This window comes from Anopheles maculipalpis, chromosome 2RL (assembly GCF_943734695.1).
Source record: "Anopheles maculipalpis chromosome 2RL, idAnoMacuDA_375_x, whole genome shotgun sequence".
NCBI classification, from domain to species: domain Eukaryota; kingdom Metazoa; phylum Arthropoda; class Insecta; order Diptera; family Culicidae; genus Anopheles; species Anopheles maculipalpis.
This window is the reverse complement of record NC_064871.1, coordinates 7,508,384-7,525,233: the sequence shown is the minus strand read 5'-3', so window position 1 is coordinate 7,525,233 and position 16,850 is coordinate 7,508,384. Positions and strand designations below refer to the sequence as shown.

Below are 16,850 nucleotides of genomic sequence, written 5' to 3'. Positions count from 1 at the left end.
ATTTACCCGTAACCTTTAGCCAGGTGCGGTATCTGTAACTTACAGGAAAAACTTTCTACGGAAAATGTTTTTACGGTAAGAAACGCATGTGCTTCTTAAGTTTTGTGACATTTGTGCAGCCAATGATTCATTTGTTTTCCTTCTTTGTAGGTTTATTTTGTTATCTGGGCATCGTATGATGCTACCAGAGTTATGAACATTGTAATCGATGATATTAAAATAGGTTGCTTTCCTTTTGAATTCCTGATACGATACGGTAGGATTGGAAGAAAACCAACGACATGTACTTTTAGGCTTAGCGACCTGTTCGGTTGCGCCGGTATCTAATGGCTTATTGAATTTACTAATACTAGCCAGCTGGATAGTCACTCCTCACTACTGCGAAACGGATCGGATGAGATTTTAATTCCGGTCCTTCTGTGAGAAGACTTACAATACTGTCGCCTCCATCATCGGATTGCCGCGATTGCGGAGGTGCTACGTGTACAAAAATGAAACATTTCTCGTCCTTCATTAATTATTCTTAAAACCGCTAACTGTATCATCGTGCCATTTCAGGGAATACAAATTAAATTTAACAGCAAACACCCGCTTCCCGTCAACTCAAAACATTCTATTTATAACCATATATCCTTAAATGTTTCTACCACCAAACGGACACAAGCTCGGCTCGATATCGTTCCGATAATCTATGTCATCCATTTAGCGCAATCAACCGAAATCGACCATCAGCTTAATCAAAAATTAATCACAAAAAATGCACTGACGTAATGGGGCAATCAAACCGAACGGAGGGCGCTATACATCCTTTCATCGGCTGCTTTCCGGAGACACGATCGTGGATTTGTGCTTTTGCAAACAGACACACACAAACACACACACATACGGACCATGCCAGATACTCATTTGCATAATGCAAATGAAGTCAGCGCCCCTGTTCGACTGCCTTCGGTTGGCTGTAGGCTGCCTGGCCTGTGCCGTAGAATGCCGTTGGCGAGATGTCGTGATGACAACTTGCCCAAACTGGAGCGTGTTGTTGCTTTGCTTGTTTGCAGATTCCATTTCCACCGTTTCGATCGTATCGTCAATCATCACTTGGCCGCCGATTTGGCGCTCCGAATCCCGTACCAAAGGTACGTACTGACTGACCTTGGGTAGACAGCACCCGCACCGCATGTCAAGCAGAAAAAGGGTGATTAATTTGTGGCTGGGCGGGAAGAAGCTGGATGCTGAGGTCTGATAAGCCGTACATGGTAAAATCCTAATTTGAGAATGTCCTTGGGGCGCTTGGGCTGGCGTCACAGCGAACATCACCGTATCGCTCCCGAATCGCTAATGAATGCTCACCGGCAAGATCGATTGTTTCGGCTCAAAATTGTTTCGCTGCAAAGAGCGAATGCCCTTCCCTTCCAAGGTGAGGTTTCGTTCGCGCGTTCGGAATCCTTTATAGGTTGATGGTTGTTCATGTCTGTTTTCTACTTACTTTTCGGGTGCGCATCTCGCATTCGCAAGCTACACGTTTGTTCTGTAACAAATGTTCCCATTAGCGTAGTCTCGTGTCTCATACAAAACACGTGTGTTGATTTATGTTGGCCACTCCGTAAAACCGCCATCGGATGATTATTGTGCCATGTTCCGTTTGCGAACATCTCTGCGACGATTTTGGAATTGTTAATCATGTGGAAAATCTATCACACACACAGAGAGAGAGAGAGGCACACACTAGGTGAGGGAGGTTGGACAAACGTTCCGAAATTGCCCAAACATGACTCCACCATCCACCCACAACACGGGGACAACGAACGAAACAACGAAACCACAAAAAAGGTGTTAAAGATTGAAGCGCAAGCCGATAAGATGGTTTCTCGCCCGGCTCGAAAAGTAAAGTGTGCCAAACATTCAGCAAAGCAAAAGTTTCAACAAACAAGCCCGAAAAGGGCCTGCTTCCTTTTTAACGCGCTTGACAATCGGTCGGGGTTTTTTTCCTGTTTCCCGAGCATCGTGCACCGTCTGCAAAATGTGTGTTTGGGTGAGCGCGCCCGAGCACGCTGCGTACACGTTAAGCCTAATGAAACATGAAATGAATTAATTATTTCATTAAAACCCGGTCAGCAATTTATCAACAGTGCGGCGAAATGGGTGCGAGAAAACGCGAAATGCGAATGGCGAAACGCGTGCTAAATGATCGTGTGTCGTTTGCCGGGTGCTCTTCTGAAAAGCGGTTCAACGAAACGAGGAAAATAAATAATTGCAAGCAGAGGTAACGTTGGAGTTTTTTCCAAGTTTTTCTTGAAAAATTAATCACGACTGAACTAACACAACAAGACGGGGATCAAATCCCAACTGGTACAGGTCACAGGCTCGCAAATCAAGATACTAGTCGATGTGTCAAAGCATCAAATTTGCAGTATTAACGACAACAAGAATTACGTATTGAAGATGCTAATTACCTTCAAAATACATATCTTCATAAGAACTCTCGGTGGACCTCGAGAGCTCTAAATGCGCAGGAATTCTAAATTCTGCATCCCTTTCGGTACGTTAGAACCTGACCAGTATGTTTTCGCGTACGCGCAAGCAATAATTTTGAAAACGATGTACGGAAATAAACGCAAGATATATAAAGACAAAGCCATCGCACCAAAGAATGACCTCAAAACAGCTTGCGGCACCACAAATGGTATGCGAAAACAGGCGACTCAAGCTCAAGATGAACAGACTCAACCGGCGAATGAATATTGAGGGAGTGATTCGATGACTTCCTCATCTTCTCCACTCTTTTTCTCTCTCTCTCTCTCTCTCTCTCTCTCTCTTTCTCTTTCTCTCCACAATCACACCACGTTAATTACAGTGTACGAATGTAACTGCAGACCAGCTCAGAAAAAGAAACACATTTTCAAATGTTTCGTCTTCGAATGATCCTTACTCCGTTCGGTACTTTTGGTTGATCGCATTAAAGAAAGAAGAAAAGAAGAAAAAAGGAAAGACATGGGGAAGGAAGGAGCGGCCACTTGTGGGCCTCATAAATTCGTAACGTCGCGTTGCAGAGCCTGCGTGCGAGTGAGGACCCGTGCACTTTGCATTTTGCGGTTTGCAGTTGCAGTTGTCGTCAGCGTCATCGTGGTCGCCCTCGACGTCGTACGTTTTATTGCATATAACTGCCAGCGCTACTGGGTTTTTTTTTTCGGAACGTTCGTTCACGATCATATCACCCCCTCGCAATTCCCTTACGGTGGTCGGTGGTCGGAGTTTTGTGTGTTGATCGCTGGTTGAAAGGAAATTTTAAGCATTCTCCCGCATTTATTCTTCGCTTTGTTATCGAGCCGTTTCCGATTTTCTCGTCCAAACGGCATAAGCACATCTCCTCCGATTTGACTCAGAGAAAGAGAGAGAGAGAGAGAGAAAAGGACTTTGAAGAAGCCTCCAAAAAGCCAGGTTGTATGCAGATCTTTTTTTTATTGAATTCTTGTCGACTTGCCAGCCACGCAGGTGGGGAGAAGTATGAAGAAAATTGGTTCGAGCGAGGGAAGGAAAACAAAACAGCTGATTTGCATATAATGGTGTCCCGTGCGCAGCTTCCCTTTACCCTTGATGCTCGTCCACCTCCCAAATGGGGCGCCCTCCCTCCTAACGCGGAGTGTATTAATAGGTGGTTTTTATTGAAATTTTATAGCTATTCAAAATGTGCAGTGCCGTCATCGTGTCGCAGTTTCGCATCGTTCGGAGTTGCGCTTGCTAGTTGACTACACAAACCACGGGACGAGAGCCACGGGAACGGATTAAACAGTACCGGCCAAAGGAGGGTTTGAACAATGGTGCGGGCTGTGGTGCTCTCGGCAGGTCTCGGTCTGGTGATAAACAAAATCCTAAGCCTCATACCGACGACCACCGCTGGCCTGAGGAGGCTTGGAAGCAGCAGCGATCGCAAGGAAACAACATACGAAATCATAAGTGATCGGCGATGAAGCAGGCGCATGTAGACGCAGGTACGCATCTCAGTGCTCGACCGATCATCATATGCCGGCGCCGTGATAGGATTAAAGGTAATTTGGCTTAATACGACAATCAATAAACTAATCAGTTTACAATAAAATACAACAAGTAGCAGTAAGTCCGGCGAGTGACACACAGTGTGATAAGCACGGACGACGTCGTGTATCGGTGGTTTGTTTTGCCACAACAGCTGGGCCTGTCCCTACCGTGGATGGGAACTTCCTCACGATTTGGTGTTGATTCATTAGCATGCTTAGAAGTTTCTTACCTGAAACGAAAGGAAAGAGAAAACAGGAACGCATTAAAAACATGGTAAAAACGTCATTGGAGAATGTAAACGTGTCAGGCATGCAATAATAAGTTTAGGGGCCAGTATGGGAACCAAATGTTTTCCTACTAATCGAACTAGCAAAGCCAGCGACTCCATTTTGACAGCCCTTTGTGTTGTCATTCAAAGTGTACTGTGGGTTTGAATTAATAAACAATTCACTTGTTCAGTCACCGTACAACAGCTAGTTACAAGATAGAAAGATATTTGGAGGATGCTTACTGAAGTCTTTTTACCTTTTAAAGCATCAAACGATTCCATGAAACTATTTGACATTCACTGCAATGCCCACAAAAGGTTTGTGCAAGTATAAACAAGTATTTTTTTCTGGAAATATGGCATCAGGGCTGGCATGAAGGCTTGTTACAAAGTAAGGACGATCCCACGTGCATTTTTATCTTGTAATGTCAAGATAGAACACGTACTACTGACAGTTGACAATTTTATTCGAAGCATAACGTCTCGACTTTCAAACTTTGTAGTCTTTCCTGAAATATTGCTTAAAATATTCTCTTACAATAAATGTATTTTACGAGCTCAATAAGCTATACATTAATCAGTCTAATTTGCATAGGCCACGAATCACGCTGTTTGTCGGTCGATCACCAAACGATTCCTTTGCCTGCATGTAAATAATTCTACCCGCGCTTCGCACACACGTAGCTTCCGTTTCGCAAAAAGTTCAAAGCAAACCGAAGGAACAGAAAAATAATTTCCAAAACTCCTCCCTGTCCGCCGGCAGACCAGGAACATCAGCAGCCGAACGTCTGATCTGAATGTGATTGCGAACGATTTGGATGTCCGATTTCGCGCGGCCGGCAAAGGTGATTTTTGGGGGCCAATTTCGTATTCCACCGGCTTTTCGCATCTCAGGCCGGCCAGAAGGCCGCAAATGGGAGTCGCCATAAGCCGCCAACAGGCGGACGAACTGTGGTACGTGACGACAACGGTGGTGAGCATTCGTGTGCGAAGGAATTTTAATTTTTTGTTGTCATTCTTGTTCCCATTGCATCCTCCCGCATGTGCTGAGGGTTTTTTTTTCGAAAGAAAGCCCCGAGTACACACTCACGAAATGTGCGCGGTACAGGAGCAGAGGTCACAACCGGTGGTACTATGCCGGCATCCATCTCAGGATGCCGGGGAAAGACAAAAGTTTTTCGCGCGCGCGCTCGCACTCACGCTTATTTTTCTTCTTCTGCCATACCGAACCCATCCATCTCTTCGCGCGCTCGCGCGTGGATGTGCGCCGTTGCATTAAATCAAGCAAAGCAAAGCCACCGACAAAACCGCTGTTTTGCTCGCGTTTCGCACAACACGAGGATATATACCGGACCACGGGGACGTGTGAATGTCGTTAACAAGCGGATTCTACCCTATAAATCACGATGATCAACCGGCACGGATGAGGTTGGCCGGTTAGCACGGTGTACCAACCGATGATGCCAGGACGTGACATGTGGACGCGAAAATGTGTCCACCTCCGGATACAGCAGCAGCAATGCAGCACACTGTCAGTGTGTTTCCCGCGTGGCTGCTTAACCTGTTTCGATGCGTACCGTACAAATCCGGAGGCGGATAAACAGGATTAAAGTGTGTGCAGCGGTGTTGCGAGTCGTTATGCAAAACAGCTCCAATGCGCTCCACCGATGGCGTTGCGAGGTGCAGGACATGCCTCATCGAACGCAAACGAAAGTTATGAAATTGAGCCGATTGCACTACAAACGTCGTTTCGGTTGGTGGAGAGGATGGCTAGCGATTTCCTGTGCGATTTGATGATCGATCTCGGGTCGCGTGTGTGGTGAAAGGGGTGACCAACACGGTCAATGCAGCATTCGTAACAACAGTGTTAAGACAAATCTTTGAACAGGCAATAATTTATTGAAAGTATGTTTTCACCGCGATAAAGATATGATGAATGGTTAGGCATGCGGTGCTATCGATTTGTTTTCCTCGATGAATTAATTTTCTTTCTCATAGGACTTTTGTTGGTTGGTTTCATTGATTTACGGACCAGGGGGGAGAATTTATTGGTTCCTGCTGATCCACGCGCTTGTCACTATTTTGATCGTTGATTTGAAATTAGCCATGAGGGATGGTTTAATATTGCTTATGAAGGCTCATTTTTGAGACATGAAGATGTACTAAATTTGCCCTTGCACATAGTTGTCATCTAATCAATCCTTGTACGGTGTAGGTTCTTTGTTTCTACAATCTCTAGAGATCCTGGCCAGACATTACTAGCTTTCCATTACTTTATTTTACTCGTAGCTGGATAATAAGCGGCTCATATGCGTCCGGACGGATATTCGGTTTTGCCGTGTGGAGATCGGCACGGGAAGAGATAGCTCTTCCGTCACCGCATCACCTCGAACGCGGGTAAGGCTCGACTAGATGCGATATATTTGATTCGAAATACAATCAGTTTGCAGGTCTTATTATCTGCTGGACTGTTATAATTTATTTTACTTGAAGATATTCAATATTTCCTCTTCCTTAACAACTTTACAAAAGCTCACACAGGCAATCGAATGGTTTACTAGAATCGATGATATCTTGGAGTTGGATGGTGTCTACTCACCTCACTATAGGGGAACAATCTAGATGAGATTTGAACCCCGGTCTTTCTGTGTGAAGACCCCAATATATTTGCGATTATAAGATTTGTGCAAGACTTCTAGCAACGTTGTTGACTAGCCGTTATGAGCAATGATACATACAACTTGGGAGCTTTTTTCATTCATTTTTGCAGGACATTTACCTCTTAACTTTCAAACAATATTATTATGTGTTGTATTAGCATAATTAATAATCAATCGAGAGAATTGTTAAGTTCTAATTACATTTTCTTTTGTTGGTTCTTGAAAGACTTTCAGAGGAGTTGGCTGACAAACTTCTTTGGCCTGACTCTTACAGCTAGATCGTTAGCTCTGCGTAAGTGAAGCCAATCGTGGCGGGACTCGATACCCAGTCTTACTTTGTCCGGTGACCGCTAGCATTCGGCGTGTAATGAAAAATAAGTTGCAGAAATAGTTGAAAAGAAATTCGACTCCTATTTTCTACCGAAAATTGACATTGCCCAACGATTTTGGCGGGCTTTTTCTTCTTAAACTACAAAATTTCAAACACACACAAACGTCAAAAATGCACTTTCACCATTCACTGCTAATGCATTCACAGCATCACGCCGAGCACAGCGGTAGCGAAACACGCTTACTCTCCAAAGCTACTACTGCAGGAGGTCCTGCTCAGTTTTTTTTCTTATTATCGAGCAATCTCTTACCTAGCTGACGCTGATCCTCATTAGTCAAACGGTAGTTTTCCAAATAAAAATTACCATATATCAACGCTATACCCGACACATGATATCGGAATCGGAACCAAACTAAACCCGGAAGGCACACCATTAAATCCGGAAGCATTCCCTCAACAATGCGACAGATAGTTGCACGCGGTTCATCCCCCAACCGAGGGTGGCTGGATCAATCCTCCAAACTTGCACGTACTCAAAACCAATCGCTTGTCTGAAGGCAACCATTAGCTCTGGCCGCCGCAGGCAACACTTGGGCTAAGATCGGATCGACAAATTATATCGCTTTTCTTCGGCTCCCTTTTTGGGGTTCGCATTTTGCATACAAAAATGAACGCTCTGCAGTGGGGCCAACAGAAGCATGCTCCACTGTTCTTCTGTATTTTTCGATTTTCGGCACCTTCTTCGTCGTATCGTCCTCGGCAGTTCAACAAAAAAAAAAATCACTGAGTTTTGCGCTAGTTTGAATATCTGGCTGTCTTGTTTGGTTTTTTGATGATGAACTGCAACCGTCTGTCCAGCACGGGAGCACAGGAAGATTCGTGTGTCCTGCACCCATTAACCGGGAGGTGTGTCTCGAGGAAAATGCTCTCTTGTCCCACTGTTTCTCGGTCTCTCTCATCATGCCACGAACGAACCCTCAGGGGGTAAGAAACCGGGCACACCGGAATGGTAGCAGAGCAAAGGAAAATGACCGTTTATCATTTTGACTACTGGTCTGCAAATTGCCTACAGGGCTATCGATTGGGCTGTGTAGCTCATCGATTCGATCCGTAACACTTTCGGATCCGCTGGGCAGGATGGGCACAGGACGGACGGCCGCGGAAAAGGTGGCAAGAAAGAAGGAGGAGCTGCCGTGGGGAACGCCACGAAAACAAACGTGCCAATTTTAACCATTTGGCCGAGATATAGGCGTGAGTTGAATGACACAGAAAAATACAGCAAAATAGTGTTGAAAGTCGCTTACCGAGCTACTTCATAGGCTTAATGCTGCCCTAGCACAACTTAATTATGTTTGCCAAAGACTGGCGGAAGGAACTTTTTGCGAGTGTTGTCTCGAGAAGTGATAATAGCCGCGTACCATCTTCCGTGCAGTGCATTATTTCCACCGTCAGGGTTTGCTTGTTTTTTTCCTTATCCATGCCATATCTAATCGCTACTGGAGGTTTACTCGGTGGAATTCCTCTTCATTACTTGCACAAATTCCGCGCAATGGTTTATTAATTTGCAGGGTTTCGCTATAAATAAGCATTTAGCGGCATACGCGCGATAGCATACCAGACCACGAGTTGACTTATTTGCAGCGACCAGCAAAACACTCTACAATCGTGTCGCACAAAACAATACCCGACACAAGACTATCGCACCATTCGCTGGCCAGCTAGTTAAAGTTGCATGTTTCCCTTGTGCGGTGAAATAAAACCGGCTGAGTGTCGTGGTCGAGCTGCAACCGGGAAATCAAAGGACGTGTTAAACGATAAGCATAAATATCTCAATCATCGTTACGCGCTGCAAACGGCAAAGTAGCATTAATAAAGAAATCGCTACAAATCACCGTGACGATGCTTAAAGTTGAGTCTAATTTAATGGTAGAACTTCATTTACTTATGCGTTTTCCCCCCCTCTCCAGTACACGGCCACACAAACTGTCACTTTTCAGGGCGCGATACGCTCACCGTTCCGGTCGTCCAGCGGGAGAAATACCCACAACGCCACCACACACGTACTAACCATCTGTCGGTTTTCGGTAATGTCTCGCCAGTAATGGCTACACAAAACGAAGAGGCGTACCGTTCTGCCCTCCTAAATTCCACCCCTCCCGGGGGTGGCGTCCTTGGTGCCACACTCGGTTGCCGGATGGACGGCTGCGAAAGACGACACCGTTGCGAAATTTATTGCACATAGATGCCGAAATAAATTACCGACTTATTGACATTTATCCCATCGAATGGTTGCGCGAGGGCTGATTTTGTTGCGCTGCGCTTAGCGACCGATTGGAAGCAATGGAGCAGTAGGTGGTGAAGAGTAGTATGTGTGTGTGTGTGTGCAAAAATCTTTCCCAGATCTGTTAAGGGATCGACAGCAAACAGTTACATAAAAAAAGAGGTCAAACGGCCATCGGTAAGAAGCGATCGATGCTGCATTTGGCAGACATATTTTGCATACGCATAAACTAATAATATAGTTTCGTTACTTCGCGGTGCTGCAATCGATGCAATGCAACGTGAATCAACCCGTCCGTTACCGCAGCGTAAGAAAGGCCGTCTGCTCACATTACAAATTTATCAACATTATCGAAAATGCGTAATTTACAAGCGGCAAACCGCAGCGGAACCGAGCGGTGGTGGGGAATTTTAAACGTTTCAATACAATCGGAATTTATATGCCAGGTTTGCTTCTCGCTCCATACGCGTCGTCCAGGGCCCTTCCCAAACCTTCAACGATCGTCTTTCGCGCGATCTACGAGCTACGGTTTGTGAGAGATGTGTGTGAGTTTCTTTGCTCATTCGTTCTCTCCCTCTCTCTCCCTGCATGCGTATATTTGTTAAAGGCGAGAAGAAATGGACGCCCAAGGGACATAAGGACCGCTGCTGGCCAGATTGTACCACTCCCCTACCCCCGCCACCCCACAACATCTCCCACACACGACGTGCCCAGAAGAAAAGCACACCAAATCTCAATGATCGTGACCTCCGTACCGTCGATCGCTTTCCTTTCGAATCATCCTTCCGTGCACGAAGCGTCAACGGAACTCACCGTGGAAAAAAGAGTGTTTTTAATTTTTTCCTTATCTCCCTTCCCCCCTTTCCGCCGCCCTTATCCTCATTTGGCAGGCAGCCAGATCCAACCATTGCCCTTGATGACGCAGATATAACCGGAGCTCTGGCAGGAGATGGTTCCAGCCGAATACTTATGCCTGGGCGCTTTTCACCATCGAACTATACGCGTACACAAACTGCCAGGAAGCTGGGCAAAAGAATTGAATTTATAAAGAAGTCTTAATTATATGGAATTATTTCGTACTTTAATTCCTTCGGCTTTCTTCTCGTCCGTTTGCGTGTAAGTTTTTGTTTTTTCGTACCTCTGGCTTGCCTCTCATGTGGCAGATTTTGTACTTCTGCCTTCTGCCGAAGCAGGTCATAGAAGGAGTAACGCTACGCTGCCGACCGATCGCCGAGAGTAGTAGTCAGTAAGTCCTGTAGTTTCGATTGTTTGTGACTTAGGCGTGACTACTGCTGTGGCCCATTTCGGCCCATACGGCCCACCGATCGGTACTTGGTTGGGGACCCAATTTCTGAAACAATCCCGACACAGTGTTCCATTTTGCGAGTGAATTTTGTCTGAACAAATCGTTTGTTCGTGGCATGTTTTTCTTCCTACACTGGCTCTGAAAAAAGAAAACACGCAAAACAAAAAAGGAACAGTCCCAAAAGAGGAACAAAAGTTAAACACAGTACCCACATCACACACATATACGCTACAACCGATTGCATGTGCATGTACGGCCGTGGTTGTTGCAGTTCGGAATCTGCATCCGTGAACCGCGGCACCAAAGATCCGCCACGACGATGCACTTATGCAGATGTGCAGCAGCATTCCATTCCGGTGGTAAGGGCAGCAATTTTTATGCACTCGCAGCAAGAAAAAAAAAGCTCACGTCTGTCGCAGCGTGGATCATGGCGGGGAGGTTGTGTTTGTGCTTTTTGTTTAAGCAAGTGAACCTAATTCCAAAGCAAAAACAATCCTTAGCATCGTTGCGGGAGAAGCAAAACACATTAAACCTGTGGGACAGGACTCGCGCATACCACAGCGATCACGAGTGACTCTTCCAAAAATAAAAATAAAAAGAACATCGCTCGCTCCTCGCTGCCCAAAAACACAATACCAGCGCAGCCCATTCCGCGTGTCTGTGTGACTGTTTTATCCGCAAAATAAATATTCCCTAGCAACAACGGGAATATTTTGAATATTTTTGCTTCACCCCCCCAGAGCTCAATCAGCGTATAAGCGATCCCCCCAATTTGCCGGTCCATTTTTAACAAACCGGCAAAAAGGCCATTAACCTGCAATTATTCGGGATGCGTGGTATGCGCTTTCCCAGGAATCGGAAACGCAAACATGCACAGCAGCCAGTAAGGATCGCCATCTGGTGCTTAAGAAGGGGGGTGGGAGGAAAGTAAAGAAGCAACCAGTAGACACGCCATATCGCGCGCTGTGAACCCCGATAATTGGGGCCTCAACATCAATCAGAACACGCACGGCACAGGAAGGATGTAATTGGATGTAATTTGGTCGTGATATTTGCCGGCCAGCGTGGGGGAAGCTTTCCGGGAACGATGATTTATTGCCCCGCAAATGCCCGGAACGAACGTTGCCTACCTTCGGGCGTAAGTCGTTAACCGTGGGGTGACTATTATCTAATGCACTTTAAGCTTAAACCGAACTACCCTGAGGGATGTCTTACTTCACATTCGCTTTTCTTAAGTACGCCGATGCACGTACGGTGGTCGATAACAATCTAAATCGCGTATGTTGCTCCCGTTTCAGCTCCCATTCAGCTGCCAAATGGGGGAGCTTTTTTATTGCCCCGATCATCATCGTGCTGCCACTGCTGTGGAGTAACGTTTCAATACTACGTTTGAAATTTCTATAAATCGTTGCTTTCGCTTGTTTTTGCCTCCCGAATCTCCAATCGCCGACAACCTGCTGCTGCATCGAACCGCAGCAGCTGCATTGCAAAACTGTCGCGCTCCGTGCAACGCTTCATCGATCCTCCAAAATACAATCCACCGGAAATGAACCGATTCTTTGACCGTGCTCAGGGGACGGGGAACGAAAGGAAGCGAAACATGGCGGCAAGGTTAGGTTCGTTCATCGTTTCGTTTTCAGTCCTGCTCCTTCAACGGTAGGCTCCTTCTGCCCCCATTGCTAGGGGTTTGTTTCCTCCAGGGAGTTTGACCGTGTGTCCATCCCTTTTGCAATGGCGCATCATCCCCGGACGCTAAACAACAACATTGTATTGCCGCATGGCAATAAATCAGCCATTGATTTTGGGTACGTTCGCAGGGTTGATGCGCGGCCTGGGACCTTCGTCGCCCGTTCGGTAATTGGCAAGATTTATGTTCGTGCCGTATCAAATTAGGTCTCTCGCCCGGTGGGAGACTCGGAAATGCGAGAATAAGGGATCGAAGGAAAAGCACAATGCCGTCTGCGATCGGTTTGCGTTGAGGGTTAGAGTTTTGGGGACAGTTGTGACGGCAACTAGCATGAAGTGGTGGTGAAGATGAACCCTTCTGATGTGTATCGCGTAATTAGTGATCTGATTGTAAGGGATGCAGGGTGATGCGTACGACGAGGACGATGGGGGGGTTTTCTTTCTTTTACATCTTACTAGGGATTGTGTGGAATGCGTATAAATGTTCAGGAAAGGGAGACATCTTACTCTCACTTGTAGCTGATATAGTTTGATATCTAAGCCTGAAATCTCCGTACACTATAAATGATCCACTAAGCTCTTAGAACACTTCAAGTTTTATGATAATATCAAGACAATAAATTGCTAAAAAATTTAACAATTTTTTTCGAAAAATATAGCTACTCGACTTGACACATAATTTCTTTGCGTTCCTCAAAAATGTTGACAGACCCTACCGAAAATTCCGAGCTTCATAACTTGAGTCGTCCTCGATCAAACTTTCATCCAAACTTGTCTAAAGCGGATCCTAATAATAAGTAGGCAAAGCTGTACGCGTGCGTTGAAACTAAAGCAGCTTCTAATGAAGCATAAATTTTGCCTTAATTTGCTGTCTCCACCAGCATAACGCTCGCTGCGCCAAATAGGAAAACTTGCAGAAAAGTTGTAAACCATCCGTCCAACAAACGGCCACCTGCATTGGACTGTGTAATTGGAACCTTCCCCATTCACCTCCGTCCTGAACGAACCGGTCACTAGAGGGTGGTTTAGGCGAACTGTGTGTGTGTGTGTGTGTGCCATGATCGATCACGAAACGATTCGAAATCACATCGCTGGGCGACACATTTTCTCTAGCGAGCGCGCGCGCGCGCTCATATCATATTTTCAAACCACTTCTAATTGCGCGCCCATTCCGGATGAGGCGCTTTCACTTCTTCTTTAAATCATTCTGCTGGCCCAGCGACAACCTTTGGTGGGCAGGGATGCGGACTTTTTCGAAATAGTAGCCGACCAGTAGTCGCCGTCGTTGATGTGGCTCTATCCGCACAAATGCACCCGCGTGTCTATGGCCTCGGCAGGGTGCAATAAATGGTGCAAATGCAGATGTGGACGATTTACTGGGACACCACACACACACACAGCTCCGAAAGGGTGTCACCGGTTGGCTGGCGAGGCGATCCTCCGGGACACACACACAACATTTGCGCTCATAAACGACAGCTAGGCCGAATGCTGCGAGACAGGTTGATGCCACTTTATGGCATGAGACATGCGAGTGCCATGGTGCCATCGTAAACCACTAACGATGCCATCGTGCCCACTTTCGCCCATGGTTATAGCTAACGCCGAACGACGTTTGCTGGCTACTAAACAGCGTAGGGACACTTTACTTAGCGTTTTTCTCACTTTTTTGCTATTCGTTAACGCCAAACGGACACATTGTTGCTGTTGAGTAGACCGGAGCCGGATTTTATTTCAATTTTCGCCTCGCGAAAGAATTAACACGGTGAAAGTTTAAGCATATTTTACAAAATATGATGCTACTGAACGTGTTATTATCCTGCGAAATAAGTACCACGACTGTCGAGGGAACATATTCGTTTCCGCAATGAAAATACGGTGCGCACAACCGTAAACTATTTGCAAATTATCAACCTTCATCCAAAAAAAAAAAAAAACATTTCTGCACATTGTGTTGCAAAATGAAGCAACATGACCGGGCCGAAATCGAAAGAAAAAGTCATAAAATAAAGTCTCTCTGTTTTTAACCCTTTTTTTTCTTGCCGTTGCAAAGAACTCAAAATACCTTTCTGCGCCTTGAAAAAGAAAGACAAAAAACATTGTTAGCCAAGGAAATAATTCACCGAACGGATAAGACTTCGGGATGGCTTGGGGATGACTTTATCTCTAGTGAAATTATATGTCTTCGATGTGTGCGATGGGGGCCACCGACACCACCGGGGAACGGCGGGATGGGAAATATTTTTGCAATGGTTTGGTTCTGCTCTTTGCTAGAAGTATTCAACTGGACCCCTTCTTCTCTGGCACCTGCCGTCCTGCCTCTTCCGGAACAGGAAGGAGAAAACAATGAAAATTCTTTTCCCAATTCATCCCCCCCCTCCCTCACGGCGAGACATGGCCGACGAGCGCAGAACGCAGAAGGAATTCCCTTCGCCGAAGGGTCTGTGTTAATCGGTCCCGGTACGTTCGTCAACGGGTTTTGTTTTGTTTTTTTTTTTTTACTCGTTGGCCAACGCCCGCTGTTTTAAATGAGAGACATAAGAGAGTGAGAAAAGAGAAAAAGGAGGAGAAACATGGGCAACATTCGGTGTTGTTGGGGCGTGTTTTTCTTCTGGAGATTTTCCTCTCATTTGAACCCAACAGTCTAGGCAAATGAAGGAGAGCTCCCTTTTGCCTTCCCTGAGGTCTCCCGCTTCCACCGTCAGTCGACCCCCGTTGGTTTCTCCACCACTCCGATCCAGCGAGGTGGGTAATAATAGTTATAAAATTTAAGTACCATCCAATGCCTCGCAGCTCGCCAGTTGTTGGTGAGCGTTTGGCGAGCATAAATTACTTTCCAGGCAAGTGTGGCGGGCGAACCCGCCCTAAGCATCAGGTACGAGAGGGGCAAGGGGCAGGTGGTGATGCCACATTATCGTTCGGCCTGCGGGTAGGTCGAACCGGGTAGGACCCACAAAACCTTACCATCCAATTTAATCCCGATCCCGATGAGTGTCGAGTGCCGAATCGAACGCATTCCGACCACCGTACGGCTGTACGGCTGTGCCAAACGGGACAAGCGTGGTGAGAATTAAGGTGCTTTCTCTGTATAATCGCGGTGGAATCGCTGCTGGCAAAGATTTGCAAACAAGGCGTCCAATGTGTAGCCATGAAGCGATCGATTCTCACTCGATGCACTGATCAGCACCATCAAAGAACCATCATCATCGCGCGTCAGATTAACGTACCACTGCCTCGATATGCGTGTGGACCTCGCCAGCTCCGTTAGCCTTGGTCCACGATCAAGCGATCTTGAAGCAGTGCACAATGGAATGCGCAAGTGCAGCCCCGAGTGTTGTAGATTTGTTTGGAATGCATATCTCAATATTACGGCATTATGTCATTAAAATATTTCCTTTTCTACCCGGCAAACACCTGCTTCCCTCTGCTTTCTAGCCCACGTTAAACACATCGTCCAGAAGGGGTGGAATCGGGGTAAAAACCGGCTCTTGTTGCAAAAAAAAAAACAAGCAACCCCTCCAGAGGCATGGAGGCAAGCAACCGAAAGGGGATGGTGGTTTGTGTTCGATCGCGCCGAGAGTAGCAATGGAAAAATATTATGCTCTCACTTGTCCGACTTAATTAAATCAAAAAGCCCTGACTGACTGAGCAACCCATGTCCGGGGCGCACCATATTCTTGTTGGGCTGTTTTTTGCTTCTTCTTTTGCTTTGGCCTCGCGGTATGGTATGGGCGCTTTTGTTGCGTGTCGTTGTACCACCGACAGCCGAACAGGTTTGCAGGACAGCCACTAGAGGCAGCGTCGAGCAAACACCGGAGCGCTAGTTAGCCCCGGGATTGCTGCTGATCGGAAGAATATTGTTACCATCCCCGGTAGGAGCATCGCTAGTAGGTTGATGTGGAGTCCACCCGTCTTGGCGTGTCCGGAACTGTGTCTCTCTTATTAGCGGTGCCATCGATCGTTAAAGATCGTTCCTAGAATTAGCGGTACGTGCCGGGTGGGGCAGGTTTTTTTTTCTTGCTGGACCATCGCCGGTGTGGTGCTCGTGATTAGCCGAATGGATCGAGGATCGAGGTGGATTCGTATACTCCTGGGAGTAGTAACACGCCTGCACGATGGACAGCCCATTCCCGAGCGATGATTGCGATTGATTTTATGCTCCATTTGGCACTTCTTGTTTAATGAGATCTGCAATTCCCACACTGTAGCAACCGGTTCTATTTCTAGTTCAGAATTTTTAACGTACAACAATTTTGTGTCCACGCACAAAGAGCAGATCACGCACC

General features: G+C 46.3%; 1 protein-coding gene across 2 annotated transcripts in view; it reads left to right on the top strand.

The window, feature by feature from the left end:
• The window catches only part of LOC126557940 (P3 protein-like), a 168,781-nt gene extending 164,837 nt beyond the window's left edge, over window positions 1-3,944 (top strand). Inside the window, exon 3 of one of the 2 annotated variants that reach the window (XM_050213869.1) lies at window positions 3,930-3,944. The gene's annotated coding sequence lies outside the window, so the exon portion shown is untranslated. The remainder of the gene's footprint in view (window positions 1-3,929) is intronic. The other variant, XM_050213870.1, reaches the window with a different exon arrangement.
• Window positions 3,945-16,850: the final 12,906 nt, after the last annotated feature.